Raw genomic sequence first — 13,711 nt, 5'->3', positions numbered from 1 at the left:
TAATGCATTCTAAACCACACGAGAAATATGAAATAAGAAAAAAATTAGAAAATGTTGAAATATCATTAAATGTTCTAAAATTTTTTCTGTCCCAGTTTTGCTATCATTTCTCAGAGGCTCTAAAAATATAACACATATTTCTATTTTATGTATTTATGATGTTTTTGTCATCATCTTTTATGTATTTGGATTTATGAATTATGCAAATCTTAAAATGAGCATCTTAAAGAATCATCAGTTAAATCTTGACTTTAAAAAAAAGCCAGTTTTATTTGAAAAAGTGGACCCCAGGTTTTGTGAAACAGTTGCAGATGAGAAAGTATAAAAGGATTATATACAAAGAAAGAATCCAGTAATGAAATGTGTATTAAGTAGATGTCTATTTAGTGATGACTTTGTAGTTTATAGGTCGTTTATAATGCTGACAACAGATCTCATAGAAGTGCTGTCCTGTTTCTGACATTTTGTTTAGTTTAGCCAGAGATTCCCTGTGGCTAAATTAATACTGTGGAGGTACAACTGACAGTTATTTTCTCTGGTAAGCATGTGAAATTCACCACTTGCATAGTATGTTATTTGAGACCTGAAGGTTGTCAGCACTGAGCTGGAGTTGAAGGCAAGGAATCTAACCAAAGGGAACACTTGAATGCCAAGCCCCACAGATGTAAGCCTGTCCTTAGAAGGAAAAGAGAATAGCTTTCTGGAGCTGTGACTAAGCAGCTCAGTTGGGGAAAAGACTAAAGAAAATGGTAATGAAAAGAGTTTGTGTTAGTTTGGAAATTTTGTTTATGATTCTATGTTTTACATCAGAATCCCAGTTCTTGCCAGAGTCATTTATCCTGGTGATTTACTAGAGTGCCACTCCTGTGGTCAGATTGAGTGAGAAGTATTTGATTGTGTACCACCTTTCTCTCTTTAGGAGGAAATAAGATGCTAAACTCCAATTAAAATGAATGCTGCTGCTTCTAAGTCGCTTCAGTCGTGTCTGACTCTGTGCGACCCCATAGAGGGCAGCCCACCAGGCTCCTCTGTGTCTGAGATTCTCCAGGCAAGAATAATGGAGTGGGTTGCCATTTCCTTCTCCAGTGCATGCATGCATGCTAAGTCCCTTCAATTGTGTCTGACTTTGCAACTCTATGGACAGCAGCCCTCCAGTCTTCTCTGATCACAGGATTCTCCAGGCAAGAATACTGAAGTGGGTTACCATTTTCTTCTCCCATTAAAATGAATAAGTTAATTTAAAACATTAAAACAAAAATAGCTTGTATAGCATGTGATGTTCTCATGCCGATCAGTGAAAACAGATAGGAATCGAGAAAACAATCTGGGTTGTGTCCTTCACGTTAGTACAAAAGGATTGATTTTCGAAGTAGTGTAGAGAAGATCCATTATTTACTATTACAAGAATTAATTTTTCTGTACATCTGATGTTCTTTTCACTTACAGATCTGAATTGAACTCAGAGGTCTGAAGATTGTGCTATGGTTTGGATTGTGGTCATCACCTGTTAAGAAGAGTAACACTTCACTATGAATGTAATTTAAAGCACACTGTGCCTTAAATACCCACTCCAGTGTTCTTGCCTGCAGAATCCCAGGGACGCGGTAGTCTGGTGATCTGCCATCTATGGGGTCACCCAGATTTGGACACGACTGAAGCAACTTAGTAGCAGCAGCAGTGCCTTAAATAAACAATAGTGTGTTTTCATTGTTTTAAAGTATCATATTACTTTTAAAAACTTATGGAGATGAATTATTTTGAGGACAATGTTAACACTTTGTTCTTTCAATATAATGGAACTTAGGGGTAAAGACCACAATATCTGCTTAAAACGCTGGGAAGAAAGAAAGAAGAGAAAAGATTCCTCTCCTGTTTTGCCTCCAGTTAACAGGTGTTTTGAATAAATTGTCTCATCATCATAAGCCATAGTACGAACTCATCTGTTTGCAGAGTCTTTCTATATATTCCAATTATTTATATATTTTCTTGAAATTTTTGATAGAATTTAAGGAAAGTGGAAATATGCATTTGAAGTTAATAAAAGGGGCTATTTTCTTAAAAAAATGTTGCCCAAGTGTAGTTTTATACCATTTGCTAACATATATTTTTTTCCTCATTTTGTGTTGCCACTGTCATAAGAAGGGCATTTCCAAAGTAAAGCTATCAGAAGACAGACTGATTTTCAATTCATGTGATTAGAAGTTGCAGAAATTCTATACTAAGTAATCCTCACTCTTCTTAATACTGAAAGTTTTGACCTGTTTGTTCAGAGTGTTTTTGCTTAGCATTTTAAATATTTCTCAGGTACAACAGCCATTAAGGTAATATAACTAGCTGATCCTTTATAGAAAAAAAGTAGGTTGTATGTCATTTTATTCTCAAAAGTCATATGTTTTGTAAGTAAATGGTGCTAAATTTGATGAATCATATAATCAGGTTGTATAAGTGAAAATCTAATTTCATAACTAAATTCTGTAAACTTAGACTTTTGTAAATTTATCCCTTAGCTGAGATAAGGGAAAGGAAGGAACATCCACTGGAAAAATCGAGAAAGTGTTGCACGCAGTGTATTTTGGCCTTACTTTTTGTCACTGGTGTATTTTTGTGCGTGTGTATTTTCCTGCGAATTTAGATAACAACCTTGCTTTTTAACAGTGTGCTTTGAATATATCCTCTGTAGTAAGAGGAAATGAATTTCAGTGCTAGTTCATTAAACTCAATAAAATCATACTCGTGTGTAGTGAGAGACCATTCATCATGTAATTTCTGAAACACATTTCTTCTGAGAATTTATAGGGAATACACATTTAGCTGGTTTCTATAATATAAAAAAGGCGGGAGTACACCCTCAGATGGTTTCATTTCATGTTGCTGGAGTTTTCTTTCCCAAGCTGATAAACTGAAGTAGTAGTGAAGTCGCTCAGTCGTGTCCCACTGTTTGCGACCCCATGGACTATAGCCCAGCAGGCTCCTCCATCCATGGGATTCTCTAGGCAAGAGTACTGGAGTGGGTTGCTATTTCCTTCTCCAGGGGATCTTCCCGACCCAGGACTCGAACGCAGGTCTCCCGCATTGTAGGCAGATGCTTTACTGTCTGAGCCTTCAGGGAAGTCCTGATAAACTGAGTGTTTACATAAATAAATCCAAGAGAAAGTTCACCGATGTGGCTTGTGGTGCTTCATCTGTGGAGTTCCTGAACCCTTATATGCTGAATGTATTTGAGATGCAGGATTACTTTTAGTATGCTGGAGAAAAACCTTGAGAAGCTGACTTCATGGATAATAAAAACTTCCTAGTTATTTAGTCTTTTTACATATCTTTCTTCAACCCTTTGCCAAAAATATCAGAATCTGCACACATGACAGAGTGAAAAACTTCTCTGTGTACTTTCTCAAACACATAGAGGTTTGCCCAAAGATTTAATCTATCCTGAAATTGTGTTCATTAGTTGTCATGGTCTGACCGTTGTACACTTGTTTGTTTGTTTGTTTGTTTTTATCTTCCTAAAAATTGTATACTGATGCCCTAACCCCAGAAGATGATAGCATTGGGAAGCAAGCCCTCTGGGATGTCCTTCTGCCACCACGGAGGAACTCTTGGCAAAGGAATGTCTCCACATATGAAGGAGACCTCAGAGGGTTCGCCATAGCAGAGGGAGCAAGAACTCAGCAGTTTGCAAAGCAGAGGAGGATATACACCAGAACCATAACCCTACCAGCACACTGATGCTAGACTTCCCATGACTAGAAGTGAAACTTTCTGTTGTTGAAAAGCCAGTTTGTAGTATTTTGACATAAGAAATTGAATGAAGGGAAACACTGGTGACAGCACATTTTATTCTCACTCTTTAGTAACTGTGAGGCATAGCGTTTCATCTTGAGATGCTTATGTGAAATTTTACATGGAAGACTTATCTTGATACATGTCATGTAGAAATTGTATAGATACATTTTTGTCAGGCCTAGAAACTTTATTCAAAATTGAATGTCCCACATTAGTTGGTGCTAAAAAGTGAGTGATCTCTTTTGCTCCCTCTCCAGCCACTTGAAACATTCTGTAAGATGCCCTGAGGGAAGCACAAAGTAATATTTTAATGGAAACTTAACAGTTCTGTTTTGTAGGATTTTAGAGTGTGAGAACACACTTCTTGGCATCAAAACTTGACACTACCCTCTTTCAAATCAGACATTGTTACGTAGATTCAGAAGACAGGCTGGACCATGGACCCCCAACGCTGAAATTTCGGAAAGCAACCTTTTCATTTTTTCAAATTATTTTAATGGGAAGACATTCAATTTACAATATTGGGTTAGTTGTTGCCTTACATCAACAAGAGCAGGTCACCAGTGTTCCCGCATCCAGAACCTTCCTCCCACCTCACTCCCCAGACTATTGCTCTTTGTTGTCCCAGAGCACTGGCTTTGGGTGCCCTGCCTCATGCACTGAACTTGCACCAGCCATCTGTCTATGTAGGGTAATGTACATCTTTCATTGCTATTCGCTCAAATCATCCTACCATTGCCCTCTCCACAGTCTGTTCTTTCCATCTCTGTCCCTTTTGCTGCGCTGCATGTTGGGTCATCATGACCATCTCTCCAAATTTCATACATATGCATTCCTACACAGGATCTGTATTTCTCTTTCTGACTTTACTTCATTCTGTAGAAGAGGCTCCTGTTTCACCCAAATCTCTAGAATTGACTCAAACGCATTCCTGTCCACTGCTGAGTAATAGTCCACCGGGTATATATACCACCACTTTCTTATCCATTCATCTGCAGTGGATATCTAGATTGTTTCCGTGTCCTAGCTATTGTAAATAGTCAGGCAATGAATATTGGTGTACACGTGTCTCTTTCACCTCTGCTTTCCTTGGGGTGTACACTGGGGTGATTGCTGGGTCATATGACAGTTCTATTTCCAGGTTTTTAAGAAATCATACGGTTTGTTGTGGCTATACCAGTTTTCCTTCCTACACAACAGTGTAAGTTGGTTACTTTTCACTCTCTCTCCTGTGTTCCTTATTTGAGACTTTGGGTGATGGTCGTTGTGACCAGTGTGAGATGACACCTCATTGTGGTATTGACTATCATCTCTCTGATAATGAGTGATGTTGAGCATCTGTCCTGTGTTCATTAGCCATCTGTATATGTTCTCTGGAGAAATGTCTATTTAGTTTTTTTGCCCACTTTTTGATCGAGTTGTTCATTTTTCTGGTATTGAGTTGCATGGGCTGCTTGTATATGTGGGAGATTAACTCTTGGGCAGTTGCTTGATTTGTTGTAATTTGCTCCAGTTCTGAAGGCTGTCTTTTCACTTTGCTTATAGTTTCCTTCACTGTCCAGAAGCTTAGAAATTTAAATCAGTCGCTTTTGTTTCCTTCTGTGTTTATTTCCATTACTCTGGGAGGTGGGTCATAGAGGAGAAGATCTTGCTGTGATTTCTGTCAGAGTGTTCTGCCTTTGTTTTTCTCTAAGAACATTATAGTTTCTGGTCTTCCACTTAGATCTTTAATCCATTTTGCATTTGTTTGTGTGTGTCCCATTAGAAAACATTTCATTCTTTTAATGCGGTTGACCTGTTTTCCCAGACCTGCTTGTTCAAGAGGTTGCCTTTGCTTTGTTGCAAATTTATGCCTCCTCTGTCAAAGACAAGGAGGCGTGGGTGTGTGGCTTCATCTCTGGACTCCCTATTTTGTTCCATGGATCTGTTTTTCTGTCTTTGGCCCAGTACCTTATAATCTTGATGATTAGCTTTTCAGTATAGTCTGAAGTCAGGAAGTCTGATTCCTCCGTTTCCATTGTTTCTCAAGAGTGATTTCCTCATTGGAGGTCTTTTGTGTTTCCACACAAATTGTGAAATTACTTGTTCTAGTGCAGTGAAAAACACCGTTGGTGTTTTGATAGGGATTCCACGGTTGAATATGAGAATATCAGTGTGAATGAATGTACTGATAGATTGCCTTGAGTTGCATACTCATGGTGACCATATTGATTCTTCTGATCCAAGAACATGGTATACTTCTTCAACTATTTGTGCCATCTTTGATTTATTTCACCATGGTTTTATCGTTTTCTGTGCCAGGTTCTTGCTTTCTTTAGGGGAATATATTTCTAAATATTTGATTATCTTCCTTGGATGGTGAATGAGATACTTTCCTTAAGTTCTCTTTCTCATTGCTTGTGTATCAGAATGAAAGGGATTCCTGAGTATTAATTTTGTATTCTGCAGCTATACTCTATTAATTGATTAGCTCAAGTAATTTTCTGCTGACATCCTTATTGTTCTCTGTGTGGAGGGTCATGTCATCTTCTAAGAGGAAAAAACAAATTTTTTTTTCCCCAATCTGTATTCCTTTTACTTCCTTTTTCCCTGATTGCTGTGTCTAGCACTAATTTAAAAACTAACTCCAATGTGTTTTTCACGTCAGAAAAACTTATAGATGAAATCACGAAGCCTTGAGAAATCTCAGTTCTGCCAGATTCCCGCAATAAAATCATGAAGATCTTCAGGAGTTAGGGGTAATTTTTTGGGTGGCGGGGAAGCAGAATCTGTTTAAGTATTTACAAAGCTATATCATAATCAAGTTAGTCTGGAATACTTGTAGTCTTTCCTTCAGTTTCAGAAGATTCTAGAGCCCTAAGAGTAATGCAAGGATTTCTAACTGAAACCAAGAAACTCTCCAAGAGCTCATCAAACTCTAACTGTGCACATTAGAAAAATTGTGTTACTGTGCTATTAAAATTTGTGAGCTTTATAGCCAAATTAAAGAATGGCAAAGACACCTTCAAGATGATTGTGCTGAAGATCCTGCTAAAACAGGTCAGGCCACAGGACAAGGGAACAGGGGAGGCGTGGGAGACCCCTGAATGAAGTGTGGTCCAAGGCAGAGGTAGGCTCCAAAGGCACAGTTGAGAAGAGTCCATTAGAGCCACAGCTGTTAAGTGTCACAGTCATGACTTTGGATGTCTCCCTCAAGCCTGCGTCTGAGGAGGATCAGCACCTGAGGCCTCTAGGTCAGGGATGATGAGAGACGGTACACCAGAGCAGCCACCAGAGACAGTTATTGTTGTAAATGTTGATGATCCTGGGAAATAGCTGAGAGCGCGGGAGTCCAAGACCCATGCCCGTCAGTCAGAGCCCCTGTAGTTGCTCCCACTAGTGCAATGCAAAGGCACGAAGTGGTCCACCAGCAAAGAGGAACTGGAAGGGGCTGCTATTCTCATCTGCTCTGAGTGCCAGACGGATTCAGACACATGCCTGCCATCTGTTGTGAAGACAGGGAGCAGGTCAGAGACCTAGGGCTATCTTGCTGAAGACACATACACACACACATACACATGCACACCACCCCCTTGCCTGAAGACACAGTGTGCAACAGGGACTGCAAATCCTGACACGATAAGCGGTGACATTACTCTACCCAGCACACACAAGTCAGGAGGAGGACAGTAGCAGTCAGAAACAACCCCTGCTTGGGGGATGCAGACCACCTCAGATGCAGAACACCACAAGGAACCCAGAGCCCTAAGTCTGTCTGATGGTATGGCAGGGACTGAGGACGTGAGTGGTGGGTGGGCAAGTGGAAGTACCCAACATCCTTGGAAGCTCCTATGCCAGTGTGCTTCTTCCACTCAAGACTAGGGCTGTTGCTTTTGGCTCTTCTGGCCCAGCATGTGGCCTGAAGGGCTCCTTGACCTCAAGCAGATTATGAATCACGCGCAAGTTTTTGTCATGATCGGCGACCAAGATAAAGACTTTCTTAGCTACAAGATCGACTTGAAGGTCAGTGAGGGCATGTGGGTATGGGGCTTGGTGGGGAGTTGGGGGGATCATGTTATCTGTGTTCATGTGATGTGAGAATGTGCAGAGGTTTAACTGTTAATGCCTGCCTGGGAGACAAGCTGAGGCACCCAGAAGGTTGCACCTTTACCCTCATCCCTGTCCTGGAAGGCACAGGAGCGGAGCCATCCAAGGTCCAGCTGCAAGCTGATCTTTTCCTATCGGGACAACTCCTACTTTTGGAACATGGTGATCATTAAGGAGCATTACTTTGACATCACTGGTAAGACATGGCTTCAGGGAGGTGTAGGTGTGTAAGGGGATGGATGATCCCCCTGCGGAATCCACCCCTGTGTTCCCGGTCTTTCTGCAGGGTGTAGGGCACGTTACTCCACTCCACTCCACTGGTTCTTGGACTTTGAATGAGGAGCACCCAGCTGCAGGCTGGACATCAGGAGCCTTAAATTTCTCAACTGGTTGTCAGGCCACAACTGCCCAGAAGCGAACAGGATTGCTGAGGTGGAGTTGCTTTGGGCCTGCATACTGTTGATGACTGATGTTGGAGTTCTTGGATGCTCATGAGAGTGTTTGGGCCTGGTCAGCCCTGGGCTGACCTTGCTTGTGTTGCCAGCAGATCATTGGCAAAGACATGTGGGACAGTCCTGTGACGTATTACACGAGGAAGGAAGGTTCTGCCATGAGTGGTAACTGACAGAGACACATGTGGGGAGGGTGTCTGGAGGTGGGCCCTGAAGGGACAGCCCTGTTGTGGCCAGGACACTGTCCTTTCCCAAATGGGGATGCTCAGGCTCATGTAAGCTGGCTGCAGAGCCAGATTTTGGGTCCTGCATGTAGCACATGACCTGCTGAGACTGGGGGCTTTGGAACTCGGTCTGTCCGTGAGTGAAGCAAGTCTCCCTCAGTGCAATAGTCCTAGGTGATACTACTAGAAAAGGGATGAATTAAGTATCTTTGCCAGAATCTTCTTTCCGTGGGTCAAGCCATTCCCCAGCCTCCTGTTACTCAATGAGTTTAAGATTGCCTGTGCCTTACACTCCCGCCCCTTACCCTGGGTAAGCCTATCATTGAAAGGGCACCCTGTCCAGTGTCCCAGTGCACCTGTGTGTGACTTTGGGATCTTCTGTGAATTTACACATCCACCAATCGGCGTCTCACCACAGCCACACATGCTGCACTGGAAGCTGCTTCAGGCTGCCTTCGGAAAATACGGAAATGCTCAGGGAGGAGGTGGACAGGGAGCTCCAAGGGCAGGACATGGTGCCTCCTGACACCATCTCCAACAGTGCTGGACATGGTGCCTTCAGCTCCTGAAACACCTGTGTTCCCTGTATACATTTGCGTCTCTGTATCAAGCCTATAATTGCATACACATACATGCTTGTGTCGCCTGTGTTTATGTGTGTATGTGTGTGTGTGTATCTGGTCCAGGGAAAAAGCAGAGATGAAGGCAACACGAGAGGAGATGCCAAGCAACCAGAAGAGGAGACACAGGCATCACAAATCTGAGGGTGGTTGCTCACTGTATCTCTGCAGTGACCCTGTCCAGGATGGGAATGAGGAAAGGATGGCCAGTAATAACACAGGAACCTGGCTCCAGAAATCTGCAATTAGACGAAATACAGAAAGACGCTCACCAGTTCCACCGTGTTGTAGTATGTGTTAGGACCAGGAAGAGCGGGTGCATGGTCTCTGGATTCACCCAGGGCAAATCAGGGGGTGTAGGGCTTTAAAACCACCGCCTGTGGAGCCCACAGTCTGTGCGGACATGAGCTGGCATGCGGAAATGGTGGATGTGGATACAGAGGACCTGGGATGGTTGAGGAGACTAAGGTCTTGCTGAGAAGGAGGAGACCTGAAGGAGAAAGAGACACAGATTGCCTGCTGCACTGGTGGCTTGTTCCACACACATAAAAAGGAGACCCGGGAAGGTCCCGGACCAGGGCTGCCCAGGCTCAGCCCATCAGCCAGCACGCTCTCTCCATGAGGGTGGCACACACTGGCATGATGCGACAGAAAATGCAAGACATGCTAAGATAGGTTGTCCATTCAAAACCACAGGCATCCTAAGAGAGACAAGGTGTGAGCGTGGCATGCCTCCAGGCACTTCCAGTCTCCCTGGTAGTGCAGAAAGGCGAAGAAAGTGCAGGTGTTGGTGTACGCGTGTGCTCCTCTGCCGGGGTGTGCCTATGAGGGAGGGAACAGGGAAGAAGCAAGGATGGTGGGCCCATTGCATGTCCCAAGGGACCTCAGGAGAGTGGGAGACAGGGAAGCCCCTGGGGATAGTTCGGGGCCTGCTGGTTTTCAGGGTCTAGAGAAAGTCCTGCCAAAGATACCCCATGGCTCATGCTGGAAGCCCTGATGTAAATTCTTTCTTTCATACGGGCCTTGCCCGTGGCTTTTGGGGCCTGAGGGGCAAAGGTGTGTGTCTGCACCTGAGAGAGGTTTCCAGCAGTCTTGCTGGAGCAGGCTGCCTGATGTTTTCAAAGGGAATTTGCACCATTTGAAACTCAGAGGGAAGCTGCGTCCTGTTTGACCGTCTTCGATATTCCTGTGCCCAACTGAGGACTGGCTTCCTAGGCACATGGGCTCTGTAGGTAAGCAGGGATGCCTGACTGCAAGGAGTCCTACCTGGGCCTAATAAGACCCACTGGAAGAGCGTATTCGCATTAAGCAAATCAGTGAGTGTGGTTGGTTGGAATCAAGCCCTCTTGTTGTTTTTGAGATAGAAAAGCTGCTATCTGCCCAAGGGAGGCCTGAGCTTTGGACCCAGTAAGGGCAGGTTTCCCAGGTCACCATCTGTTTGGGGATTCTGTGGGTCAGGGTAGTCACAAACAGAAGGGACTACCTATGGAAATGCCACCTTATCTTTATGGCCTCAGGTTGCACGCCTTGTACCAGAAGTGGCCCTCTAACTATGTGCACCTTCCTCACAACATTTTTATTTATTTTTAAAGCTTTATAACTTTTTATTGAAATACTCATATAGAAAAATACATAAATCATGAGTGTACAGTTCAATGGATACTCACAAACTAAACACATCCACGTAATTAGCTTCCAAATCAAGAAACAGAACATCACTGGCAACCCTGAAAACTCTCTTGTGTCTCTCCCAATCACCGCACTCCAAAGATAACTAGGATATCTGACTTTCAACACATAGATTAGTTTTATCTCTTTTGGACCTTTACATGAACGGAATCATACAGTATGCATCTTTGTGTCTAGCTTACTTTACTTAACATTATACTTAATGAGACATATCTATGTTTTCCATGCAGCAATAGCTTGTTCATTCTTGGGCTACAGTTCAAGATCTTTCTTAAATCTAAATCTTGGCAAATTCATCTTCAAGAAGTAGATTGGAGATGCCCAGCTGGAGTGTTTTATCATATTCAATTATCACTTGACTTTCCATGTTTCAGTGAAGACAGTTTCTGCCTCTTCTTTTGGAGCACTATTTCACAAGTCCTGACGCAGAAAATGTTCCTGAGAGTGCGAATTTTCCTTCCCAAGAATCCTTTTTATGTTATCTAGTTACTCTCCCTGGGACCATGATATTTTTCCAATGATAGAAGACTATTATTGTTCCCTCTGAGTCATCTTTTTGGCAGTAGTGCATTTCTTCTTGCTTTCGTAGAACAACGTCTAAGTGTCTTTCTGCCTTCTGCCATCATTTTGAAGTTTAGGGTCCAAACCCATCAGCAAAATTCCAAGGACCATGTTCAGCCAATGGACACACACTGGGTTGTAAACAATCTTCATCTAAGGGAAGAATTTGTTTTTGTTTTTTTAATTTTTATTTTTTTTATTTATTTTACTTTACAAACATAAACACGAATCCTCACAAAATTGGATCACACAGAGGCCCATCACAGTCCCTGGGGGCCCTTGGGGGCTCAGGCATCTCTTTGGCCTTTTCCTGCTAAAGGGAGCTAGCCCTTGGAAGCACAGGTAGACAGGTGCACATAGAAAGCTACACAGATAGAAAGAACAGGGGGCCTCACTCAGAATGTTGTGGGCCCAAAGGGGTGGTAGGCTAGCAAAAGGGACATAGACATTGACCAGGAATGACCTAGATAGGTGCACACCAAGAAGACAGTTCTCCAAGTCAGCGGAGCCCATACGTCCTTGTTTTCTGGTCCCCTGAAGGATTGCACAGACAATGGATCAGAATAGCCTGACTGGTACTGGGAAGCTGTACAAGGTGATGGGAGAATGCAGAACGCAGGTGCCTGTCACTCAGCTGTCCAGGGCGAGCGTTTGCACCTGCCCAATTCTCTGCAGATCAGTCCCTGTCAAGAGCAAATGCCAAAATTTTGTAGCCTTTGAGGCTAAATCACAGAGTTAGAAGTGCAACCTGACATGATCGATGAGCATGTGAAAGAAAATAACCAGGACCAAGAAATTCGGGTGGTTACCAAAACTCATGTTCCTGCAGAAGAAAGCTTGTACTTCTGCATGCCTGCAAGTTTCCTGTCAGGGATATTAGTGTGTGCACACGCATGCGTGTGCATATGTGTGCACAAAATTGCCTGGCAGTACGCTTGTGAATATGAAGTGTCAGAACTGACCTAGCTAAGTGACGGAAGTTGAATAGCGAAAACATGAAAGCCATAGGGAAAGGTACATACTCGGGCCATCAGAAGCACTGGAGCCAGGGTACCAATGCCTGTTATCTCACTGAGTGAGCAACTTCTAAGTGGAATCACAGTGGTGCACCCAGGAAGCCTGGCAGAAAGGAGAGGCAGAAAGAAATTGACTGGGGGCCACCAGTGAGAGTGCAGAGGATCCAAGACACAGAACAGACTGCAATCCCAGACACAGAAGCCGCAGTGGGTGACCCCACAGCCCCTTGGACATGCAGCTACAAAGGCCTTTCCATCCTTCTCGAATGCTGGGCATTCTTTCCCTGACCTTACCATGAGCATGAGCAACACTTGCCATTTATGTGAGGTTTCAGAAATGGACAAGCACGGCAACATAGGCACTTGCTACCTGCACAGTCTTCCAGTCTGAAACATCACTCTTTGTACTCTTTTCAGAAAGCATATACAGGGGGTCAGGACTATAGGATGGATGGCTTAGATTGCTCCTGTTGCTGCTCCCAGCCCCACAGGATTGGGTCACTGGGCAGGCTGGTACCTGCTCTCAGATGGAGAAAAGAACCACTTGAAAGGGACTTGATAGGGTAAATGGGCAGACGTACATGTCTCCAGCACCAGTGAGTCACGGAACTTAACAGGGAGTTGTCCTTAGCAATTCACTGGCAGGAATTTGAACAAGGTTCAGGGAGCTTCCTCATGCCAGCAGAGCATGCCCCATTTCTCCCTCTGTGAAAAGTGTGGCCAAGCCACCTCACGCCTGTGCAGCATTCATGTCTGTCCAGTGAGGGAGGGAGGGTTACCTGACACCTTCTGCAGTTCAGTAGTGACTGCCCACGGTTGGCTTTCAAGATTGAGAAAGCACTCTCCAATCCTGTGGACTAAAAGAGTCCGATCTCCCGTTGGTGCAACTCACTCAGGAGGAGAAGGGCTTGCCTTCACTCCAAGGATAAGCTTCTCCTATAAGTGCTGGTGTTCATACAGTGGGAAACGGCAACGGCACCACTTAAAGAGACGGAAACACACAGACACCAGCCCTGGCACACACAAGGAAGGATTGCTCCAAACAGTGCTATGCCAAAGCAGAGACAAAGAGACAAAGAGAGAGCTCTGTACCCTAAGGTCCTGGTGTCCCTGAACAACAGAGATCAATGTGGCAAACGGTGGGGTTTTTCCCTACTCCCCTAGCATCCGGCCAGCAACAGTCTGTCAGTCCCATGGAGAAAAGTATCCAGCCACTTGGCACCCCTGTGTATCCTTTGGATACTCAGGGAGAGCTCCCAGTGTGCTGTTTGGATTGTGGG

This window comes from Ovis aries, chromosome Y (genome assembly GCF_016772045.2).
Source record: "Ovis aries strain OAR_USU_Benz2616 breed Rambouillet chromosome Y, ARS-UI_Ramb_v3.0, whole genome shotgun sequence".
NCBI classification, from domain to species: Eukaryota; Metazoa; Chordata; class Mammalia; order Artiodactyla; family Bovidae; genus Ovis; species Ovis aries.
Note: the sequence above shows the minus strand (reverse complement) of the source record.